The sequence below is a fragment of the Elgaria multicarinata genome, chromosome 12 (genome assembly GCF_023053635.1).
Source record: "Elgaria multicarinata webbii isolate HBS135686 ecotype San Diego chromosome 12, rElgMul1.1.pri, whole genome shotgun sequence".
NCBI classification, from domain to species: Eukaryota; Metazoa; Chordata; class Lepidosauria; order Squamata; family Anguidae; genus Elgaria; species Elgaria multicarinata.
Window position 1 is genome coordinate 21,896,067 of NC_086182.1, and position 25,983 is coordinate 21,922,049.

Sequence of the window (25,983 nt, forward strand, 5' to 3'; positions counted from 1 at the left end):
TAACATCCTTTAAATACTTAAAGAGACAGGCAGCCTGGCATTAAGAGCTCGCTGTGCCATAGAAACACGCCAGGAAGACAAACAGTACCCAACATTTCATTGCCAGTTCTACGGGTCTCTATTTATTAAGGCATGTGTGTGCAATTGCCCAGTTTATTGTCAGTTACCACTGCCTGATCATACACCAGACAGAGAGGAAGAGAGAGGGATGGACCTAGGGTCACCTTAAATATTAACCAAAATGCCAACTGCAAAGCATGAGAGTAGAGGGAAGTCTTGACCTGGCACCGGAAAGATGTTGGCACTAGGGTGGACTTCAGTGGGAGAAGCATTCCCAAATCAGGGGCCACCATCGAGAAGGCTCTCTCCCTTGTTGCCATCCTCCGAACCTCCCTTGCAGGAGGCACTCAGAAGAGGGACTCAGATGTTGGTCATAGTGTATGGGTAGGTTCATTCGGGGAGAAGTGCTCCATCAGGTATTGTGGTCCCAAGCTTACTTCCAGGTGAGTGGATATAGGACAGCTGCCTTAGTGGGTTTCACAGCTGGGTTAGATTTGAACAAGGGGTTTCCCTGCTCACATTGTTACAGCACAATCCTATGCACGTTTACTCTCTGGAGGTTCTTTTGATGGTTTCCCAGCGTTTGCAGGTCCCCGTCCCGTCCCCCCGATTCTAAAAGGTTGAGATGCCTCTCCTAAGGCTGAGTTACTGGCAGTAAGAGCTTCAAGATAGTATTTTGGCCTCGCCCCTTTGCCTTCAGCCCTACACAGCACTGAAATGTGCACCTACCCTCCTGGAGAGCTTCTCTGAATTTCGCCCCTGGGCTGAAAGAGGTTTGCCACTGGGGCGACACAGGCTCTGAACACCAGACCCCGCCACAGCTACTCTCTGCTCAAGCCAAGCACCACAGCTTGATACGCCTGAGGCAAGGGATAAAAACCACCTTCCTCCAAACTATGTGGAGAAAGGGGTTTAAAAGGGAGAAAGATTTTAATATATATAATAAAGTGCTGTGAGTTATATCTGCTTAGGTGAATTATTGCCAGAGTGGGTGTTATATGTGTAAACTTAAGATGATAAATGCCAAACAGACACGTGGGATTTTTGTGGTAGTTTAAAAACAAAACAATCCAAATTTATTTTTAAAAGTTCACAAGCTTTGTTTCAACTAACAACATTTAAAAACCTTTTTGAAACCTTTCATACAATCCTGTCACTCATTCACATACGTGCTTTCCTTTTTCTCACACAATCACTCTTGAACTTTCTTTATTCTCAGTATTGATTAATATACTTCCACTACGTGCACACCACACTCTAAACACTACACTGACCCTCAAATTTCCCAGAACTTAAGTACCATAAACACAGAGAGCATTACAGACTCTAAGAGTACCTAACAAGTCTCCCTGAAAAGTATTTATTTATTTATTTATTTATTTATTTATTTATTTATTTATTTATTACATTTCTATACCGCCCAATAGCCGGAGCTCTCTGGGCAGTTTTCTCAATCCCCTCAGTCCTTCCCTTATATATCACTCCTCCCCCCTCCCAAGAAATTCTAATTCCGCCCACTCAGGCCAACATTCTAAAAACCACAGACTTACAAACCGCAGACATACATTTGGAATTGACTTGTGGGGTGTAACGCCACAGCCACCCCTGCACTAGGGGGTACCAAATGAACATCTATCACCCATTGAAAGTGGGAGCGGAGTCATGTCTATCAGATTCTGCCCCAAAGAGAGCATTGTGTGTGGCTGGGGCTAGCCTGCATGGTCCTGCAGGCAGGGATGCCTGGATCTTGTGAAACCTGTCCTGTGTGTGTTTCATGGATGGTGTTGTGTCATTTGTTTCAGCACCCATTCAGACGGATTTGATTTCCCCACACACACACTCTTTTTCTGTCACACAGAAAAATACACAAGTAATTCAGTAAGAAACTTTGCCACGATTTATGTAATTTATGTCAGTATGTAATAGGGCTGTACATGTCCCTCCCCCTGATTTGGAGGCCAATTTGGGGCTTCCAAATCAGCTACAATTAGATTCGGGGCGCCTCAGCAACACCCATCTCACTTTGGATTCAATTCCGAATCTGATGCAGGCTGAGTATTGCAGTTTCTGGGGGCCACAGGTGCCTGGGAAAGCCGGGCATAAGGCTGACCGGGATTCTATTTGCATATGCAGTCTTCAAAGCCTGCTTCATTATTCTATCCTGAAAAGAAAGCATTGCTTCATTTTGTCTTACTTTAATCACTGTCAATAAATTGCATGGCCTGTTGTGTCCATTTTGCACACCTGTTGCATCCACTTATGCTAGTGGTCCACACCAGCCAAGGGCCGGCGTTGAGGGTAGGCATGATTGGGCACCTGCTAAGGATCCACACCCAACAGGGCCCACTGACAAGAGGCCCCTGGAGATGCTCTTCTCATCATTCCAACCCCTTCGATCACCCACCTCTCACACTGGCGCAAACAATGGTGGTGGTGAGAAGATGCCACTGCCTACTTGCTCCCTGGACTCTGCCTGTTGAGTAAGAGAAGATTGGAGGGAGACATGATAGCACTCTTCAAATACTTAAAAGGTTGTCACATGGAGGAGGGCCAGGATCTCTTCTCCAGCATCCCAGAGTGCAGGACATGGAATAATGGGCTCAAGTTACAGGAAGCCAAATTCCAGCTGGACATCAGGAAAAACTTCCTGACTGTTAGAGCAGTATGACAATAGAACCAGTTACCTAGGGAGGTTGTGGGCTCTCCCACACTAGGGGCCTTCAAGAGGCAGCTGGACAAGCATTTGTCAGGGATGCTTTAGGGTGGATTCCTGCATTGAGCAGGGGGTTGGAGTCGATGGCCTTGTAGGCCCCTTCCAACTCTGCTGTTCTATGATTCTATGATTCAAGCAAGTAGTGGCAATGATGAAACAGAGGAGGCTGAGCAATAGCAGCAGGGAACCATGGCGGTAAGAAAATAGACCCACTGAGAGAGGGGCCCTATGGAGGATGGCTTGCTCAAAGTCCTAGAACTGGCACAGAGACCACCATTCTTGTCTCAGCAAGGGTCTTCTTCTTCTTCTTCTTCTTCTTCTTCTTCTTCTCCTTCTCCTTCTCCTTCTCCTTGTAAATATGCACCCATAAAAGCAAATGGCCTGATCCAAGTTGAAACCTCTGGGCAGGTTTAAACCTAACCTGTTCCATTCACCTAATAGGGCTTAAATCAGCATGAGTCCATGGCATTTGGATTGAACAACACACGGATCATTTGGAACATCTCTGGGATATGAAATCTCATTGCCATGATGCCTGTGCAATTAAATCCATGTGGAGCAAGCTGGCGGGGGTGGGGGGGATTTTGTACCTGTCTGACAGGGAGCAAAGCAAGAGGGTGAGAATTACCAAGGCTCAGCTGTGTGTTTTCTCCCATCTGAGCTTTCTGCCTACATTTAAAAAATAAAAATGCTTCTATAAAATAACGGCTTGGATGTTGCTAAGCAACATTACCATTCTCCCATTCCATCTTGCAACTCTTCATTAGCTCGTCTTTTCTTATTGCCCGGGGACGGACTTCTCAAAAAATCTTTGCATTACCAGGTGGTGTAATTTATGACGGCTATTAAAAAAAAAATTACTAATATGTTCATCTGAAATTCTGATGCAAAAATAATCCAAACGATCTCTTAAATTGGAAAGAGTAGCACAAGCTCACACTCTGACCTTACAAAACGTATTTGGGCAGGAGTAAGATTGCATGTGTTTTCATGCCCATTTAAATTGTGGTTTTACAGATCACAATGTTTTATGATGTATTTTAAACCTAGGCCGTTGGCCACCATGAAAACAGATTTATACAGAGAAGAAAGATAGAAATCTGTTTAATTCCGACATGCATAAATAAGAGCCTAAGAGCCATACTGAATTGAACCCAAGATCCATCGAGTCCAAACTTTTCCCCAACCTGGTGTCCCACAGAACTACAGCTCCCATCATCCCACCCAGCAGGGCCAATGCCTGTGGCAGCTGGGAAGGATGGGAGTTGTAGTGCCAACACATCTAGAGGGCACCAGCATCCTTTTTTCACCATAGTGACCAACCAGATGTCTTATGGGAATCCCATAAGCAGGACATGAAGGCAATTGACTTCTTCTGCTCTTTCTCCCCAACAATTGGTGTAAATTCAGCACCTGAACCTACCTATAGACTACGCTCATCACCCAAGGTCCTCCTCTCAGTTCCTCCTCTGAGGGAAGCTTGGAATATGGTAACAAGGGGGGTTCCCTCTTCCCCCTCCCCCAATGGTGGAACGATCTCCTCAATGAGGCCTGCCTGATGCCAACATTGTTATCTTTTCGGTGCCAGGTTAAAACTGCCCTCTTCTCTCAGGCATTGGGCAGCATATAATGAGTTTTTAATCAAGTCTTGGTTTGCCTTTGGTTGATTAGTTAGACAATGCCCCTTTTCAGATGACACTAAGCTGCTGTGGTTAAGCCTTCTGAGCTAACCATTATGATTTAACGTGTCGTGTGAACCATGACTTAGTGTGTCATGTGAACCATTCCTAATTATGGTGGCTAGGTAACCGTGGTTAAAGATGCTCACTCACCATTTGTGGCAAAAGGGTTAGTGGCTTAACCATGGCTTAGTGTGTTGTCTGAACAGGCCCATTGTTTCTAGCCAGGGCCAGGCAAAGCTGGTCATAGGCCTGGGCCAGATAGGAAATGTAGGCCCCATTTCAAACAGCTCATTAAGTATTTTTTAATCAGTTCTAAATACATATGAACTAAAACAATTTATATAAAAAAAATGTAATGGCAAGCACTTTTATTCAAGATGTATGTAAGACATCACTTCTTCACATTCAGAAATGCTTTATGTGCTTTTCTTTGGGCAAATTCGTCAACAACAAGAGAAAAACCAAGCAACTTTGCCCAGGGGGACTCGGAGTAGGCCCCTCAAAATCATAGGCCCATGCCAACCGGCCCTCCTCTGCCCAGCCCTGTTTCTAGCTATATGTTGTCTGTCTGTATGCTGTCTATTGATCCTTTTTTTATGTAAATGGTTTTATGCTTTGTATAATCATCATTTATCACCATCATTTATCACCATCATTTATTATACGGTCACAGACCCAATGAGAAACAGTGGAAGACATCATTAAGTCAATAAAAACACAATCATTGAATTGTTATGGTGAAGGCAGAAAAATTATTAAAACATACGCATGTTTAAAATATCGTAATATAGTTAAAACACCTGAGACAAAGGGGGGGGAAGGAAAACAACAACTTGTGATAGAAGCTGCAATTACGTTGGGGAAATCGGCTTAAGCTTCGTATAATGTATTTTAATGTTTTTGATCTTTGTGAACCTCTCAGAGATCTTCAGCTATGGGGCGGCATAGAAATATAATAAATGAAATGAGATGAATGTTGGATCCTGGAATGGATCCTGGTTATGTTTTCCATTGCTTTGTTAATTGCTGAGGATCTGGAAGAACAGAAGACTCAGCAGAAACTTAAAGGTCAACTCTACACCTGGACATTGAGTGTCATAATTGAATAATTGTCTAACTGATTGTCTTCAATTAAGGGTTGCAAGGAGTTGCATCATTGTACAGGTTGTCTATAAAAGTAAATGTGTTTTCATGTTCATTACTTATAACTTCCATGTCCCTTACCCAACTTGATGTGAGCTGTATTGACTGATCGTTTGTAAGTATTTGTATCTGTACTGCCATAACTAAATTATATATTTATTTGCCAGTAAAAGGTTTGTTTTAACCTACAAAAATCTCTGTCTTAATTCACGTCTTTGCTGACTTGGCTGAGAACCGCTGCAATCTCTGCTAGTCTCTGGAAGGCCCAGACAGAGACTTAACACAAAAGGTTATGTGCCAGAAACCCAGTCTGTGCCATAACTAATCAGCTTCTAAAGCCATAACTCAACAATGAAACCCACAAGTAGGATGTGAGTTCAACAGCTTCCTCCTGGGAGGGGTGCCATCTTAGCTTGTTGCCCAGAAAGGAAAGATGCCAACTCCAGTTCTAAGTTGTCAAACTGTGTGCGAAAGATTGTCACCATTATAAACACTGGTGCCATTACTGTCATGTTAAACTGAACTCCCTGGCAGGCTTCAGTTGTAATGTTTATACTGAACGGCCTGATGTACGAATGTGATGAGGTTTAAAGGATGAACGCCGATTGTTCCCACGCAAAGAGAGAGCAATAATTAGACCTGTAGTAATTACAGCAACCATGTGCCTTCCAGATGTGGGACTCCAACTCCTCTCCTTCCCAGCTACCAATGGCCAAAGACGGGACTTGCTGTCCTCATACATCTGGAGCAACATCACAGGAACATCTCCCACTGGCTTAGATTGTTTCAAAAACGTAGACAGAGCCATGGAGGAAGACGCGTCGACCAATGGCTATCTGCTATGCAGTGGAGGCTGGTGGCTCCTATTATTATTATTATTATTATTATTATTATTATTATTATTATTATTATTATCTAACACAGATTCCAGAGTGATGAACATAGATATAAACAGTAAAAGAAAGAAGATTTAAAAAGCAAACTACAATTCTTCAATTTAAAAACAAAGAACCAGAAAAACAGTGGCTAGTTGGTTAAGGAAGGCTCTTGAAACAGAGTTGTTTTCAGGCGGTGCCAGAAGCAGCCTGTTGTTGGCACCTGCCTGACCTCCAGGGGCAGGGAGTTCCACTGAGAACGGGCCACTACACTAAAGGCTCTTCTGGTAGATTCCGATTTGGCCATAGTTCCACGTGGAACCACCAGGAGCATGGCCTCTAATGACCTCAGTGATCAGGCAGGATGGCAAGGGAGAAGGGGCTCTCTCAGGTGTCCTGGTCCCAAGTTGTTTAGGGCTTTGGACACTAATACCAAAACCTTAAACCTGGCCCAGTAGTGAATTGCCAGTGCAATTCCCTCAGTAAATATGCTGAAAAGAGGCAGCTCCTGACAACAGCCAAGCTGCTGCGTTCTGCACTAGCTCCAGCTTCCGGAGCAGTCTTAAGGGCAGCCCCACATAGAGTGCATTGCAGTAATCCAGTCTTGAGGTTACTAATGCCTGTACCACTGTGACCAAGCTATCCCTGTCCAGAAGAGGCCGTAGCTGGTAAGCCAGATGAAGCTGGTAAAAGTCTCTGAGCCACCGTGACCACTTGGGACTCCAGCGACAATGATGCTATCCAAGGTGCTGAACCCTATCCCCACAACAGGTTCAGCACCTTGGATGGTGCCTTTAGAGTTCTGGCTGATTCTGACTAAAACCCATTTGAATCCTATCCCCAAAATAAGTTCAGCACCTTGGGTGGCTCCTTCAGAATTCTGACCGGTTCTGATCGAAACCCACAGCAAATTAACAGCCCCACTGACATCGGAGTCACCAGCCTCCACTGCTGCCCTGACAGCTAAACATAACTTGCAGGTTTAAAGGCAGGATGGCGCTATAGACCAGTGGCTGGGCAGCGAGGGGGCTATTGTCTTCATTGGAAGTCTCTCTTTGGCACTGGGCCTGGTTTAGGACACGAAGAGGCCCAGAGTGGAATGTTCATTTGAGGGCCCCTAAAATGGAGTCTGTTCTGATTTCACGCATTCTGTCAGCACACTGGCACCTCAGTAGTCACTGTGCTGAGGACCCCATACTGTCTGTTTGATTGTGGTTGGGCTGGTGGCTGCTATTAGCACTAGGGGTGTGCACGGACCCCCCGCTCCGCCCCGTGGGCCGATCTGAAAATTTTGGATCGGCCCGCTCCGCTCCGCCCATACTCCGCTCCTCTTCGCCGTGGAGCTCTGGCTCCGAATTGGAGCTCCGCAGTGGAGGGGAGTGGTGCCAGGTAAGGCCGGGAGAGGAGGGCGGGGGGGGTTACCGGGCCCTGCCACTGTCGCCGCCCGTGCGGCAACGGCGGCAGAGCCCGGTAAGGGACCAAGGGGGAGGGGGGCCTTACCTGCCTCCGTCCGCGGCCCATCGGCTTCTTCAATTGAGCCCGCGGTTCCTGGTTGAACCGTGGGCTCAATTGAAGAAGCCGACGGACCGCGGACAGAGGCAGGTAAGGGAGAGGAGGGGGGGGGGGGTTACCAGGCCCTGCCACTGTCGCCGCATGGGCGACAGCGGCAAGGCCCGGTAAACCCCACTTACCTTTCCGGCGGAGCTCCGGATCGAGGCGAAGGATTCGCCTTCTCCTCGATCCTCTTCGCCACGCTCCGCCGGCCCCCCAATCCTCTTCGCCTCCGCCTTAAGGGGAGGCAAAGCACCCCGCTCCGCTTCTAATTCGCCGGTCCGATTAGAAGCGGAGCACATCCCTAATTAGCATTGCCTCCAGCTGCAACCGTCTTGCTCATGCTGTCATGACAAAAGGCCACAGCCACCAGTAGACTTTGTTTTGCAATTCCACCCACCCACTTCCGTTAGGTTTATGGAGCTCAAGTTAGTGGGGTTCTGAAAGGAAAGGGTTGGCAACAATGCAGCAGTGCCAGTGTTGATGTGGGCCCTCTCCATGTGTGAGGTACCCCTCATATGTGAGGGCTGGGGCAATGTCCCCATGTGCCTCCCCCCTCCCGTTATATATTGTTTTAACTTGGATTATGATTTAATTTGTTTTTAACTGTGTATATTTATTGTTTTATACTGTATGTTTTTATCTGTACGCTGCCCTGAGATCTTAGTGATATAGGGCGGGATATAAATATTTTAAATAAATAAATGTTATGGGGAAAGCCCTTTAAGAAGCTGATTCGTTGAGTGTATGGAGAGACCCCAGTTAGAGCCCTAATCAGCTTGGCTAGCAGGCCTCCTTCCCTTATATACACCCAGGAGTCATTTAAGATCATCAGAGGAAGCCTTGCTGGTCTTTCCAAAATGAACGGACCGTCACCATGAAGAATCCCAACAGTAGGGCCTTCTTCTTCGCGGCACCCACCTTCTGGAACACCCTCCCTCATACAGTTCAGGAGCCAAAAAACATGACATCTTTTAAACGCCTCCTGAAAACACACCTCTTCACCCAGGCTTTCATAGAATCATAGAATAGCAGAGTTGGAAAGGACCTACAAGGCCATCGAGTCCAACACCCCGCTCAATACAGGAATCCACCCTAAAGCATCCCTAACAGATGGTTGTCCAGCTGCCTCTTGAATGCCTCTAGTGTGGGAGAGCCCACTACCTCCCTGGGTAATTGGTTCCATTGTCGTACTGCTCTAACAGTCAGGAAGTTTTTTCTGATGTCTAGCTGGAATCTGGCTTCCTGTAACTTGAGCCCTTTATTCCGTGTCCTGCCTCTGGGCTGTAACTTGCTGCTGTTTTATACTGTTGTTTTTATGTCTCTGATGGTTTTAAAATTTTGTATAATTTTAATGTTTATTGTATACTTTTAATGTTGATTGTATACTTTTTATGTTTATTGTTTTTAGCTTTTGTGAACCGCCCAGAGAGCTTCGGCTGTGGGGCGGCATATAAATGTAATAAATAAAAAAATACTGTCGGGTTTTACTTGGTTTTACACAGTACTTCAAAACTTTTTAAAGTTTTATATTACATTTTATCACATTGTATTTTATGGTTTAAATAGTTGTGAACTTGCCAGAGAGCCTCGGCTGTTGGGCAGTACAAAAATGTACTAAATAAATAAATAATACAACCAAGCATAGTGAGTGTCATCAGATGGCCGGGGTGGGTGGGATTGCTTTTCCCTACTGTCACTTTGGCCTCCTGCTGCTGAAGGGACAAACAGCTTCCTCTTTCTTCACACGGGGAAGAAAGAGAAAGCCAGCAACAACCATGTGTCCCATTCAGTGGGCATTCAGGCCTACCCAATCGAATTTTAAGATATTTGATTGTTATTTTAATTTGTATCAGTTTTATAAGTTTTAATCAGTTTTACGTATTTTATTAGATTTGTATCTAATGTTATTCCCTGCCTCAATCCAGAGGGAGAGGCAGGTAAGAGGAGATGATGATGATGATGATGATGATGATGATGATGATGATGATGATCCTGCACACATCAGGAAATGGTAATGCAAGTTGCATTACAGCCAAAAATATTGATTTTTTCCGGGTCTTTTTTTGTGACGGAAAAATGAGCAGGAGGAGGGGGAGACGAGCAGGAGGCAGATGGCATCGTGAAAAGGACCCGCCAAAATCCGCAAGTGGCTAGTAACAAGCATGCTATAAAACACTCATCTGATGACACTCAGTATCTGCTCCACCTTTCAAAATTAACACACAGGGCACCTGAGCATGCTGCCACGATCTTGCAGCCCCCACCATGCATTCATTGTGCCCTCTTCATTGCTGGAACAGGGCATTGACGACTGGCGGTTGGAGGTGGGATCAGGCCCCACTGAAAAGTACTTTCCAGGTGTGTGGCTCTACAGTTCCCCACGCAGCGGAAAGTTCTTTGTGAGGAGAGCGCGCTGGTGGCATGCCGTGTTTTTGTGATCCCTGTTTATTTACAAATCTGCAGACTGAATATGGGAAGAGGGAGCAGGCATGATAGTCTGTAAAACAGCAGCAACCGTTTTCATCCTTCCCCTGCCAAGAGCAAGCTGCATCTGACTAGGACTTCCCAAGAATCCTTATTTCAGCCAGCTGGCAAATCCTGCCTCCTTTGCTGGCAACACTGCAAGCACCAGCCGTTTCTCCACCCCTCGCCCATGCTTGTGGGATGAGTCGTAGCTCAGTAGCCACCAGCCAGCCATGTTCATTGAAGAATAATACTTTATGCAGCAAAAGCCATTGAGCAAGCATCTTAGGCTGGCTCTAAGGACTGTCAGTTGTCCTTAGCAAGCAATGGAGTTAAACAAAAGCTAGGCATCTGTTCACTTGGCACAGCGGGATAGCTTTCCTGTTGCATGTTACTCAGATGACAAGGCCGGGTTCAAACTTAAATGGACCATCAGTGGTCTATAGCAAAAAAGCAAGTTAAACAAAAGTTAGCCATCTGTCTCACTTGGCAAAGTGGATACCTTTCCTGGTACATATTACTGAGATGACATGGGGGGGGGGGGGTTTCACCTGCCTTGATTCATCAGCCATGATTGTTTTTTGTATCTAACACATTACTTGAGGGCCTCGGTGGTCACTGTTTGATCGTCACACATGTCGGAACCGTCTCTAAAGAGCCACGGTGCTTTCCCCTAGACTGCCTTGAAATTAGGCAAATGTGATTTCCCCTCCGCCCTTCCTATGTTTTTCAGCCAGTGAGTTTGTTTTGGGAACATGAGGGTTTTATAGCACCTCTCAAGTCCTCATCGTCTGCCTCAGCGACTCTTTCTCGCAAACATAAGGCTCTAAGTACTGAAAATGTCACTCTTCCTTGAGTGTCAGTGGGAAGGAAGTTTTTGTCTTGCCACTGTTATCTTTTTTTGTCTTGCCACTGTTTTCAATAACATTTGCATTAAAAATCATCTTCCAGCTTCTAAATTAAGGCTCTTCCATTTCTGTGGCTCAAATCCCAACTCCACTAAAACTAAAGCAAAGGGCGTGTGGGGTTTTTTTTCTATTGCTTTCAGTGGGTGTTAAAAACCTTGTTGGTAATCCTCCACAGGGGACTAGTTTTCTATTTGATCTTAAGAGCAGATGGCCTCTCAATCGATTTTTGGATCCCTCCTAGGCTCTCTTATGGCTGGATTTCTCCCCCTTTTTATCCTACTACATGATCAGCATTAAAACATCAAACTGGAGCCAGGAAACGCTATCATGCCATTGAAACCTAAAGATGCTTTTCATTCAGCCTTCTGCAACCTGGGGCCCTCCAGATATGTCTTATTACAACTCCCAACAACCTCAACCAGTCTGGGAATGTTGGAGATGCTGAGAGGAGGAGTACAACACATCTGGAAACAAAGCCCTATGAAGAGAGACTCAAAGAACTGGGCATGTTTAGCCTGGAGAAGAGAAGATTGAGGGGAGACATGATAGCACTCTTCAAATACTTGAAAGGGTGTCACACAGAGGAGGGCCAGGATCTCTTCTTGATCCTCCCAAAATGCAGGACACGGAATAATGGGCTCAAGTTAAAGGAAGTCAAATTCCAGCTGTACATCAGGAAAAACTTCCTGACTGTTAGAGCAGTACAACAATGGAATCAGTTACCTAGGGAGGTTGTGGGCTCTCCCACACTAGAGGCCTTCAAGAGGCAGCTGGACAACCATCTGTCAGGGATGCTTTAGGGTGGATTCCTGCATTGAGCAGGGGGTTGGACTCGATGGCCTTGTAGGCCCCTTCCAACTCTGCTATTCTATGATTCTATGGAGAACGCAGGTTGCAGAAGGCTGAGCTTTACCTAAAAGGTGGCATTTTTGTTCTCCATTGCAAAATCAAGGCAAAAACTAACAACTACTACTGCTGTTTATTTCTATACAATACCAAGGGCCCCAAAGTAGTGACCAACAGATTAAAATACAATCAGGGTGCTTTTACTGGAGCTTTTATTGTGTGACTGCTTTGCTCCCTTCACAGAATGTTATGGAGGGCAAAGATGATGACGTCTTCCATTTGTAACTCTCCCGTGTTTTCCCACCATTCCTTCCACCGTTCCCCCCCCCCATCATAGAAAACCAGTTAAGGAGGAAAGGGCAGAACAGCTGCACAATGATTTCAGGGCCAGCCCAAGATATTTTGATGCCTGAGGCAAAAGACAAGATGGTGCCCCCATTCCATTCCATGTACGAAAGCCAACTGGATTGGCTATTGAATTTTTTTTTCCAACATTGGCAATGGAACGGCATCCTCCACCCCACCTAAAGGCAGCAGGCTAGCTTAGGGGATGCAGTATAGGTAGGCTGACCATATGAAAAGGAGGACAGGGCTCCTGTATCTTTAACAGTTGTACTTAAAAGGAAATTTCAGCAGGTGTCATTTGTATATATAGGGAACCTGGTTAAATTTCCTCTTCATCACAACAGTTAAAGCTGCAGGTGCCCTGCCCTCTTTTAAATCTGGTCACTCTAATATAGCTCATGCACTTTAACTGGTGTGATGAAGAGGGAATTTCACCAGGTTCTCCATCTATACAAATGACACCTGCTGAAATTCCCTTTTCTATGCAACTGTTAAAGATACAGGAGCCCTGTCCTCCTTTTCATATGGTCACCCTAGTATAGGCCATGTGGACCACAGCTCTCTCCTCCAAGACCTTCCTGCTGCCTCCCAGCAACTGCTGCCTGAGGCAGCTGCCTCACTCTGTCTAATGGTAGGGCCGGCACTCTGCCTATTTCTATTCTGTCAGGGATGCTTTAGGGTGGATTCCTGCATTGAGCAGGGGGTTGGACTCGATGGCCTTGTAGGCGCCTTCTAACTCTGCTATTCTATGATTCTATGATTCTAGTGGTAGAGTGTCTATTTGCTGCTCAACCTCAGGCAGCAAATGTCTTGAGCTTGTCTCCCTCTCTTCTGTCGACTAATAAAAACCATGCTACAGCTTTTTTTAAAAAAAAAAATTTTTTACCAAGAAGCTGTAGAACCAGGAGATAGATGGATTAGTCTATTTCTGATCCGTATCACTTTGTATGCATTCATTTCTAAGACCTTTCCATCCCCTTTCCATATTAATGTGCAGATTTTTTTAATCCACACGAAAGTGTGTATTTAATTACATATTTCGACATGTAGCGTTGAAGACATTTTCTCACAAAATATGCATTTCTAAATGGATTTTCTCTCAAAGTGAGCATTTTGAAATGTATTTTCTTCTAAAATAGCAGTGTTACAGGTGGTTTTGGAGCTGAGAACTGCATTGCAAAAAGTGAAGTGCAAAATCTGAAGGCTAATCACGTTCTGATCCGTGAATTTGTTTTTAAGGTGCTGAAGAGTTTGTATAAGAATTTGCAGGGGGGGACGACAGAATTCCTTAAACATTACTGTTTATAAGCCAATTACATAACCAAAACCTGTGTAAAGTCAGAAGCAGTGGTCAGTGATTCCATAGATCATTGTGGTTACTAGGCAAGAGATGGATTTGAGCCTCACAGGTTGACTATGCACACTGGCAATGAAGAAATATATGACAGTCTCATAATGGACGCTATGTCTGTGCCTTGATCCACAAGGGCTGACTCACCCAATGCTAATCTTGAAGGTAGCAGTCATTTGTTAAACCCCCCAGCTATATACTTGTTTGATGTTCCAAGTCCTGAATCGATCTAAGGGTTTAAATTCCCCTTGGTACCAATTATAGCTTTGAAGTAAGGTGAGCTTAATGTGCAGTTCCACTCAGAGAAACACCAGCATGAAAACAGAACCATCCTGTCAACCAAACTTGTGGAAGGAGGAGGCGGTGAGAGAACCGTGGGCTTTTTCAGGGTGTGTGGTTAGCGGTGGGGGGAGGTGGCACGGATCTGACTATACCAGACCGGCAGTCATCATCAATGGGATGTCGGGAAAATCCATGATCCAAATCATAGTTCTGCGTATCTCCATCTAACAAAACAGATTTCAATTCCCCTTTAACCACTTGGGCTCCATATTTCATAGTGGCAATGTTTTCACCTGGTATTAACATGCCCCTATAGTTGAGGTCCATGTCTCGACTTTCCGATCGAATTTTAATGGCATCCAAAATGGCATCAGGCGATAGCAATCCAGAAGGCCTTACAACGTTTAAAAGCTCTGTCAAACTCATCAGTGGCAAGCGCACTGCCTGCATAATTTCAGCATGATTTTCCTTGGGGTTGTGTTTACACCAGTTCATCAAGGCTTGGAAAATATCCTGCTCAGGAGCTGCAAATGAATCCCTCAGTACAATGCCGAGAAGAGCTGGCTTAGAAAGCGACAGAAAACCTTCACTGGAGAGCACCTCTTGAGCATTCCTATCCATAAACATGTAGCACATACATGTCAGCTTGGGAAGCAAGTAGAGACTAGCAACATCGTAGGTCATGCAAACATTCTGAACGTTTAGGATGGTGCAAAGATACTCAGAGGTAGAATCCTCCAGTTCTGGGAATCCTTATTTATGTGCCAAACTCAAGAAATCTAAAAGGACCTCCTCCTTCTCATCTCTTAATGTTGCACGGCCTGTGTAAATATATTTTAACAGCATTGTAAAGGCCTCTGCAGTGGTATCTTGGAGAGGGATTTCTGTTTCAGGCTGAGATTCACGCATTCCACCATATAACAATGCTCTGAAATACTGGCATCTCGCTGCCAGAATCACTCTGTGTGCAGGAAAACGTTTCTTTTCCACTATAAAGGTAACATCGCTGTACTCCTCCCCATTCATCAGAACACCAACATGATTGGACAGAATATGAACATGGTCAATTTCACCTACTAAGGACGGAGTGGGTGACTGTTACTCATCTTGTAGGAGAGCGGTTTATCCTACACCGGCTTGAGCGTTCCATCCCATGGATCTGACTAAGGAAGGAGCAGGGACTGGGCAGCTAGGTTACGGGTGGCAGAGCTGGGCCCTCTTCAGGGGTGTCTAATGGTTAGAACCAGTAACACTTTTGCTTAAGTTTTACAGAGTGCAAATACAGATCTTCCTGGTATAGACTCTTTGTTTTTGTTTGTCTTTGATTGATTGATTGATTGATTGATTGCATTTCTGTATCGCCCAATAGCCAAAACCCTCTAGACAGTTTGCAAAAGATAAAAACCTTAAAAATACAATTATATATATATATATAGAGAGAGAGAGACAATCAGCAATGAAAATCCCAGCCATGATCACATGCTGTCAGATGCCTGGGAGTAGAAGAAAGACTTAATCTGGTGCTGAAAAGATGGCGGTATTGGTGCCAGGCATACCTCACCAGGAAGAACATTAGATAATTGGGGGTAGGGACACTGAAATGGTCCTCTCCCTTCTTGCCATCCTCTGAATCCTCCAGTCCTGACCACTGATTCTGTCTTCACACAGGTATTGGTTATATAACTGGCTGAAACACAGGGGTGAGGCAGGGATTTTTGAGGAAATTTGGGTTTTGGGCAAATTCTTACACAAACTGACCTTACCAGCCCCTTAAAGTAAACTCGTGGATTGGAATGCAGTTATCATTCAGATTTTGCAGTTCTTTGCATTTTGCAATGCAGTTCTCAGTTGCAAAAACATCCGTTTTAGAAGAAATTACATTTCAAAATAAGCACTTTGGGAGAGTATGGTAATACCGTCTGGTTCAGCCCAGGGTTCCCAAGAAAGCTGATCTAAAGCAAGGCAGAGTCAGATCCAATGAAGCAGAGTCAAGTCCAGCTATGCAAGACAACTAGATGGTAGGGATGTGCTCCGCTCCGATTAGGAGCGTAGAAGCAGTAGCGGATTGGCCTGCTCCGCCTTACCCAGAGGCGGAGTAGGAGCGGACCGCGGACCCCCTAGAAGCAAGGCGAAGAGAAGCGGCCATTTTTCGGAGCTCCGAGTTCAGGCGGAGCGCTCCGGTCGCCATCTTGAAAACATTTCGCCATAGGATTGCATTGCGGCAAATAATCGCGCATAACTACGTTGTTTTTGAAGCTATCATTCTGAAAATTCTTGTGCACAGAGAGTCGTGGATGGGGGTCATTTTGAGACCACTCTCACCTCTCTGCATCGTACGGGTCACGGGCTATATTTTTGTGAAAATCGGGTCAACCGCGCGGCTCAAACTGCGTTTTCGGCTTTTCGCCCATAGGATTGCATTGAGGGAAAGAATCGGGGATAACTGGGGGGGGGGTTTAAGCTATCATTCTGAAAATTCTTGTGCACAGAGAGTCGTGGATGGGGGTCATTTTGAGACCACTCTCAACTCTCTGCATCGTACGGGTCGCGGGCTATATTTTTGTGAAAATCGGGTCAACCGCGCGGCTCAAACTGCGTTTTCGGCTTTTCGCCCATAGGATTGCATTGAGGGAAAGAATCGGGGATAACTGGGGGGGGTTTAAGCTATCATTCTGAAAATTCTTGTGCACAGAGAGTCGTGGATGGGGGTCATTTTGAGACTACTCTCAACTTTCTGCATCGTACGGGTCGCGGGCTAGAAGTTTTTTAAAAATCGGCGGGAAAAATACCTTTTTCAAAGGGCTGAGGGGCAGAGTCAGCTCCCGGTCATGATGATCCCAAAGTTGGAGGAGGGCATAGGCAAAACAGGTAACTTGGGATTCTGGGAAACTTCTCTTTCTTCATCTGAACGGGCTTTTCCCCGTGTTTTTTAACACACCTCGCAGGGATGTTGTGTGTGGGGTGCCCGATTTTCAAAAATTCGCCAAAAATCAGGGGATGATGGGATTGCTTTGAAACTTGGCGTGTGTGTGTATATCCCCATGAGGTGTCATGGTGCCAAACATGAGGTTTCTAACTTGAACAGAAAAAAAGTTGTATAATTTTTTAGCTTTCAATGCAAGCCTATGGGGGGGGGAAACGGAGCTCCGGATCCGGATCCGGAGCTCCGGGCGGAGCGGAGCGGAAGTGGGCGGAGCGGGGGCGGGGTGGAGCGGCCCGATCCGAAAAATGGCGGATCTGCAAGTGAAGCGGAGCGGGGGGTCCGTGCACACCCCTACTAGATGGGGCTTTTCAGGGCCCTGGACAGAACTATGGTGGCTGGAACTTACTCAGGAAGAGCTGCTGTCTCAGCAACATGCAGAGGCCCTGTGAAGCTTTGTGAAGGCTGACAGTTCTGGACCTGCTGTTAACTTACTCTGCACCAGGCGCTGTTAGCTTCTTACAGGGCTATTGTCCAGTTAAGAAGCTGCTAGCTCCTACAGTCTGAAGGCAATGAAGGGTGCATTGGACGGGTGCCCTCTGAGTCTTAGGAGTCTGAAAAGCCACATGATTCTGGCCAGGAAGTCCCCAGGGTCACAGGAAATGGGTTATTGCATAAAGTCCCCCCCTCCCCTCAATCGTCCTCTGAACCAGAGGAGAGATAGACTCTGGAGAACATAACAAGCAGCCTTACTGAGCATGAAGTATTTGATGTCCAGCCCAGTCCTCTTGTATGCTTACTCAGAAGTAATTCCCACAGTATACAAGTGGGCTTACTTTTATGTTAGTATCCATAGCATTGCAGCATTATTAGATAAATTTCTTGAGCCTGTCTCTCCAAGAAATATGCCCCTTGCTGGGATTTTGGAGTGACTGTTTTGTTAGTAGGGAAAGGAAGTCAAAGATCAGGGTATTTCTAGTGCACCAGAGTTGAGTTTGTTCCAATGTATGCATTTTCCTTCAGTTATATTACTCACGGTGATTATGTGGTTGATGATGTCCCACTGGGCCAGTTATTGCTGTATTGTTTTTTAGGGAAAAGAACCCCCTGCTGATGCCTCTTTTGTCCCCCTAATCCAAACAACTTCAAATCCACTATTACATTAATTCCAGCTTTATTTCCTTGCCAGAGGACCACAAGTCTTTCTTTGTTGAGATTTGCTGACGAAAGAAGGACAAGCTAATCCTAAATAAAGTGAATGCCCTTAATACGTTCTACCTCATCTTGGCCAGTCTCTCAGAGCACACGGTTCATACGTGACAAATTCTCCCATTACATCCCTATCATGACATTGATGATAGCAAAGGGTTGGCTGATTCCATATTCTTCTTCCATGGAGAAATGTCTATGGAGGCAGGGACAGCGCCATGTCTGAAGAGGCCCTGGGCAAAGTGTCCTCCGGCAGGCCCCTGCTCTGTCAGTAGGGTGTCCAGGCGTCCTATTTTACAGAGGACAGCCCTCTATTTGAAGGAGTGTCCTGTCCAATTCTGGTTTGAAGATAATAAAAATTAGGGATGTGCTCCGCTCCGATTAGGAGCGTAGAAGCAGTAGCGGATTGGCCTGCTCCGCCTTACCCAGAGGCGGAGTAGGAGCGGACCGCGGACCCCCTAGAAGCAAGGCGAAGAGAAGCGACCATTTTTCGGAGCTCCGAGTTCAGTCGGAGCGCTCCGGTCGCCATCTTGAAAACATTTCGCCATAGGATTGCATTGCGGCAAATAATCGCGCATAACTACGTTGTTTTTGAAGCTATCGTTCTGGAAATTCTTGTGCACAGAGAGTCGTGGATGGGGGTCATTTTGAGACCACTCTCACCTCTCTGCGTGCTGTGGTTCACGTGCAATATTTTTTTAAAAATCGGGTCAACCGCGGGGCTCAAACTGCGTTTCGGCTTTTCGCCCATAGGATTGCATTGAGGGAAAGAATCGGGGATAACTGGGGGGGGGTTTAAGCTATCGTTCTGAAAATTCTTGTGCACAGAGAGTCGTGGATGGGGGTCATTTTGAGACCACTCTCAACTTTCTGCATCGTACGGGTCGCGGGCTAGAAGTTTTTTAAAAATAGGGTCAACCGCGGGGCTCCGTTTCGGCTTTTCGCCCATAGGATTGCATTGAGGGAAAGAATCGGGGATAACTGGGGGGGGGTTTAAGCTATCGTTCTGAAAATTCTTGTGCACAGAGAGTCGTGGATGGGGGTCATTTTGAGACCACTCTCAACTTTCTGCGTGCTGTGGTTCACGTGCAATATTTTTTTAAAAATCGGGGTTTGGGTTTTTTTTATTTTTTTATTTTTATTTTTTTGGAAGCGATGACAGGCACATTCAACTCCCAATCCTGATGAGAATTGATCTCCTCAGAAAGCATCCTCCTCCAATCCCAGCGTTGGAGGGGGGACTAAGGCAGACCCACCCTGAGAACTTTCTGTTTTGTGTCTCTTTGTGGGTTGGCGTTCGTGGAGGGAACACTTAGTTAGTTAGTGCTCCTGCTTTGGACTTTGGAGATAGATTAGGATAGGTTTAGTTTGGCGTGTGTGTGTGTTTGTTTGCTTCTTTCTGACTTGTAGCTTAGTTTGCCCTGTGTTTTCCCCTTACTTTGATTTAATATAAACTTTATTTTTGAATTTTGGAGTGTGTGTTTGGGTTGGTTGGGTTGGTTGCCCCCCCCCCTTCCCTGTATTAAAGCCTGACTGTTCTGCTTTTGTGAAAGCTTTCTTTTGAAAGCATACACACAGTTTTTGTCCCATTTCCCTACATTTATATTCTTAAACATATTTTATTATATTCTTTCACATAGTCCATTAGTATATATTCTCATACATATTATATTAGTATTCATATTTTGTTCTTCTTATAGTAGTGGTTGGTTCTTTTCCCCCCTCCCCTCTCTTAAATCCTGATTGTGTTTCCTTCTATCTTCTATACCAAATATACCAAAAAAATTGGATTCTCTTTTTCTTCTCTGTGTAACTTCGACGGAGTGGGCTGCTTTTGTCAAGTTCAACAGGCAGCCACAGATTGAGCATTTTGGGGAAAGCATACGCACACCATTTCCCTATTCTTAAACATATTATTATTATATTCTTTGACATAGTCTTAGTAGTCTATTAGTATACATTCTCATACATATTATAGTAGTGGTTGGTTCTTTTCCCCCCTCCCCTCTCTTAAATCCTGATTGTGTTTCCTTCTATCTTCTATATACCAAATATACCAAAAAAATTGGATTCTCTTTTTCTTCTCTGTGTAACTTCGACGGAGTGGGCTGCTTTTGTCAAGTTCAACAGGCAGCCACAGATTGAGCATTTTGGGGAAAGCATACGCACACCATTTCCCTATTCTTAAACATATTATATTATATTCTTTGACATAGTCTTAGTAGTCTATTAGTATACATTCTCATACATATTAGTAGTAGTAGTATTCATATTTTGTTCTTGTTATAGTAGTGGTTGTCCCATTTCTTGTCCCATTTCCCTACATTTATTAGTAATATTCTTAAACATATTATTATATTCTTGTAGATATTCTTAGTAGTAGATATATATATATATATTAGTATATTCTCATACATATTAGTAGTAGTATATTTTATTGTTCTTGTCCCATTTCCCTACATTTAAACATATTATATCTTCTTATACATATTCTTAGTAGTACCTTATACATAGTATTAGTAGTATTAATATTTTGTTAGTCATCATGAAAAGAGGAAGCAGGCGTGCTGAAAGCAGCAAGGCTCAGTCTGCCAGCAGTAAGCAGGCTTCCTCTCCTCCTGTGAAACTCAAACGGGCAACTCCTTGGCTGACTGCTCCAAAACAGAAGCAGGACAAGCAGCAGGCAGAGCCACTCTCTTCTGCAACTTGTGCCCGGCGTTCTCTTTTTGAGGGTGGGAATGGGAAAAGTGCCCGTTTGCAAGAGGCACGTGGCAGCAGTGCCATTAGAGGAGGAGGAGTATCCCCAACTCCTTCATTCTCCTTTCAGCCCACGAGCCCGATGATGGACCTAGACGAGGTCCTCAGCACAGTGGAGGGGGGGGAGGAGGAGGAGGAGGCGGTGGGCCTCCAGGATGTGGGGGCTGAGGAGGAGCAGCAGCAGGCCGAGGCTCTCTCCCCAGTCTCATCCCACACCCCTGTTTCTGTGGCAACACCAGAGAGCTCAGGCGGGCAATTGGTGGTGTCACCACGGAAACGAAAGACAAGCATCGTGTGGGACCACTTTGAGTTGGGAGCGGATCCCCGCTTTGCTGTCTGTCGCCACTGCAAACTCAGCCTAAGCAGGGGTTCATCGACAGGGCATTATGGAACCAGCAGCATGAAGATGCATCTTAAGAGGCAGCACCAGTCGGTCTTGCTGGGGAAAGAGGCGGGCAAGGCGACTGGTTCCAGGGGAAAGCCGAAGGCGGCGGCTGCTGCTGCTGCTGCTGCTGCTGCTGCTGCTGGCACTTCCAGTCTCAGCTCTCCATCTCCCATCCCCACAAGGGTTAGGCAGGCAACCCTGCCGGAAATGGGGTGGGGGAAGTATGGAACCACAAGATGGCGTTTTCCAACGCCCTCCCAGATCACCACGTCAATCGGTGAGATGGTGGCGTTGGACGACCAGCCATTCAGCCTCGTCGACAACGCAGGCTTCAAGAGGCTGATGGCGCTTGTGGTGCCATACTACAAGCTGCCGTGTCGCACCACCCTGAGCAGGCGGGTGGTGCCTTCCCTGTACCGTTCCTGCAGGGAGTTAGTGCTGGGTCGTCTGTGCCAGGCAGAGGCACGGATGGTGCACTTCACCTCGGACATTTGGTCCAGCGAGGGCGGAGTGCACGCTTACCTGTCCCTGACGGCACACTGGTGGGCAGCCGTGGGGCAGGAAGGATCCAGCACTACAGGGACTGGCAAGGAGGGCTACTGCTGGGCCCTCCTCCACACGCAAGTGATGGACCAGTCCCACACGGCAGGGGAGATTACGGAGGCCATGAACCGCATGGTGGATGGGTGGCTAGCTGGGCAGAAGGTCACCCGCGGTTACATGGTCACGGACGGGGGAGCCAACATGGTGAAGGCGGTGCGCGACGGCGGATTCGAGGGCGTCCGCTGCATCGCGCACGTCTTGAACCTGGTGGTGAGGGATGGCCTTGGGATGGGCAGCAGCAAGCCCAACCTCGGTCCCCTGTCCGGGATCCGTAACCTCCTGGAGAGCTGCAGAAAGGTGGCAGGCCATTTCCACCACAGCGTCAAGGGCAGTCGCTTGCTGCGGGAGAAGCAGGAGGAGTTGAATCTCCCGCAGCACAGGCTAGTGCAGGATGTGGTGACACGCTGGAACTCCACCTACCTGATGCTGGAGCGGATGGTGGAGCAACAGCGTGCCATCCACGACTTGTTCAGGGTCAGGGACATGGGCGTCCACCACCTGGGCAAGCAGCAGTGGGACGCCATGTCCCAGCTGGTGGCGGTCCTCAAGCCGTTCCTGAACGCCACCGAGACCCTGAGCAAAAGCTCTGCCCTCCTCAGCCAGGTGATCCCTGTATGCAGGCATCTCCAGAAACAGATGGGCGACTTTCTGGAGTACAGGGATCCCGTCACCGGCAGGCGCTTCGAGCCCGAGGTCCGCGAAGCGGTGACTAGGCTGAGGGACGGCGTGACGCGGAGGCTGGAGCCCATCCAAACCGACAGGGTCCACATGTTGGCAGCCATGTGCGACCCTCGTGTGAAGGATGGGCTTTGTGGGCCAAATAGCAGGCAGCACTGGGTGGAAACGCTGGTGGGCGAAGTGCGGGCGGCATGGGCCAAGAGGGTGGGGCAGAGTGAGGCAGAGGAGCAGGCCACCCCTCCCCGCAGCAGCACCAGCAGCACCAGCAGCAGCCTCACCTGCATCCCTCCCAGCAGCAGCACAGGCGAGGGGTATTGGGAAGAGGCTCTGCACACCGTGTTTGGGCAGAGACCCTCCCCAGCCACCAGCCAGGATGACGCTGCAACCACCGTGCAGCGTTACCTGTCAGAGCCCATCGAGGACTCCTCCATGGACCCCCTGGCCTACTGGTCATCCCGTTTTCAGATTTGGCCGGACCTGGCGCGGGTGGCCATGGATCGACTCAGCTGCCCACCCACCAGTGTTCCAAGCGAGAGGGTGTTCTCTATGGCGGGCGACATAGTGACCCCTCACCGCTCTCGCTTGGAGCCGGACTTGGTGGAGCAGCTGGTCTTTCTGAAGGGCAATCTCCCCCTGCTGGGATACCCCACCCTCAAGCCCTCGTGGGAGTGACAGGCAGGCTCCCTTTAATTCCACCCCTCCTTGGGTTGGCAGGCACACTACAGTTCAGGCAGGCTGGTTTTTTCTCTGTAGGCACTAGGCAGAGTTTGTCACCGTGCGTGTGTGTGACTGACTGTGAGGGCAAAGCACCGCACTTGAGTTCATTTCATTTCTGTGGCGTCCGGTACAGCTTAGTCAACTCATCCGGATAGTTTTCCACCCAGTTCCAAAAGACTCCATTTATTTATTTATTTATTTATTTATTTATTTAATTAATTACATTTATATACCGCCCCACAGCCAAAGCTCTCTGGGCGGTTTACAACCGTTTGTCCATGATTGACTGCACGTTTAGGTGAGGTGCAAGCAGGGGGCAAGGCAATGCCTGGCACCACCACCACCACTAGCCAGGCTGCCTCTCTCCAGCAGTCCACGGGTCGCCCTTTGGAGTGCCCTGGGAGTGGAAGACGTACTCCCTGATCCAGAAGTATGGTTTTTTGAGAAGCAAACAGGCGAGTCCTCGCCTTTGAGAAGCAACCTTTCACTTGAACTCATGGAAGTCATTGACTTCAGCACAGCCACTACATAGAGGCTGTGGACCTCTGGGTGACTCCATCAGTGTGCTGATTTTGAGAAGCAACCTTTCACTGAAACTCATTCACTTCCCCAATTGAGGGTGAGGGAGGTTACACTCCAGCAGTCCACGGGTCGCCCTTTAGATAGCTCGGGGATCAAATGGAGTCCTTGATCTGTGTGCTGATTTTGAGAAGCAACCTTTCACTGAAACTCATTCACTTCCCCAATTGCGGCTGGTACTCCAACAGTCCACCGAACGCCCATAGCACAGCCACTTAGTGCATAGGGACAGTTTAAGTTTCCTCCTGAGAAGTGAGCACTCACTTCAACTCATGACAGCCATTGACTTCACCACAGCCACTACTGCGGATGCTGTGGTCCTCCAGGATGTGGGGATAAGTAGCAGTCGCTGGTCGAGCTTCTCTCCCCAGTCTCATATGGAGCAATTTTGAGCTCTCACTTCGACTTCAAGTTCAGACACTTGAGCACAGCCCCTACGGTGGAGGCACAGCTGGCCGTGCCTCTCTCCCCAACCACTGACTGCACAGGGACAGTTTAAGTTTCCTCCTGAGAAGTGAGCACTCACTTCAACTCATGACAGCCATTGACTTCACCACAGCCACTACTGCGGATGCTGTGGTCCTCCAGGATGTGGGGATAAGTAGCAGTCGCTGGTCGAGCTTCTCTCCCCAGTCTCATATGGAGCAATTTTGAGCTCTCACTTCGACTTCAAGTTCAGACACTTGAGCACAGCCCCTACGGTGGAGGCACAGCTGGCCGTGCCTCTCTCCCCAACCACTGACTGCACAGGGACAGTTTAAGTTTCCTCCTGAGAAGTGAGCACTCACTTCAACTCATGACAGCCATTGACTTCACCACAGCCACTACTGTGGATGCTGTGGTCCTCCAGGATGTGGGGATAAGTAACAGTCGCTGGTCGAGCTTCTCTCCCCGGTCTCGTCCCACCCCTCTTCCGCTGTAACCCTGTCTTTGAGAAGCAAGCTGTCACTTCAACTCATGGACTTCCCCTATGTGCGGGTGGTACTCCAGTAGTCGACCGATCGCCCATAGCACAGCCACTTAGTGCGTAGGGACAGTTTAAGTTTCCTCCTGAGAAGCAAGCTGTCACTTCAACTCATGGACTTCCCCTATGTGCGGGTGGTACTCCAGGTGTCCACCGATCGCCCATACCACAGCCACTTTGTGTGTACGGACAGTTTAATTTTCCTGAGAAGTGAGCACTCACTTCAACTCATGGACTTCCCCAATTGCGGCTGGTACTCCAACAGTCCACCGAACGCCCATATCACAGCCACTTAGTGCATAGGGACAGTTTAAGTTTCCTCCTGAGAAGTGAGCTTTCACTTCGACTCATGACAGCCATTGACTTCACCACAGCCACTTCTCGGTGGATGCTTTGTTCCACCAGGATGTGGGTGAGGAGGATTAGTTGCAGCAGCTGGCCGAGCGTCTCTCCCCAGTCTCGCAATTCAAGTTATCTGAGAAGTGAGCTTTCACTTCGACTCATGGACTTCCCCTATGTGTGGGAGGTACTCCAGCAGTCGACCGATCGCCCATAGAACAGCCACTTAGTGTGTACGGACAGTTTAATTTTCCTGAGAAGTGAGCACTCACTTCAACTCATGAAACTCATGAAAGCCATAGACTTCCGATGCAACCTCTCTCTCCTCAGTCTCATCCTCTTCCTCTTCCCCTTCTGCTGTAACCCGTCTTTGAGAAGCAAGCTTTCACTTAAACTCATCATTCACTTCCCCAACTGAGGGAGGTAAAGTCCAGCAGTCCACGGGTCGCCCTTTGGAGTGCCCTGGGAGTGGAAGACGTACTCCCTGATCCCGAAGTATGGTTTTGAGAAGTAAGCTGTCACTTGAACTCATGAGCCTCTGTGCAAAAGCTGTCCTTGTGTGTGTGGTTGTGAGTGTTACTGCAGCTGCCTGTCTCGCTGCGAAAATGAA

At 47.2% G+C, this 25,983-nt stretch overlaps 1 protein-coding gene and 1 pseudogene across 1 annotated transcript in view; both read right to left on the minus strand.

Annotated features, from left to right (window-relative positions):
* The window catches only part of LOC134407698 (sperm surface protein Sp17-like), an 87,367-nt gene that overhangs the window by 36,512 nt on the left and 24,872 nt on the right, over window positions 1-25,983 (minus strand). The window lies entirely within an intron of this gene.
* Window positions 14,325-15,328, minus strand: LOC134407554 (BTB/POZ domain-containing protein 9-like; annotated as a pseudogene).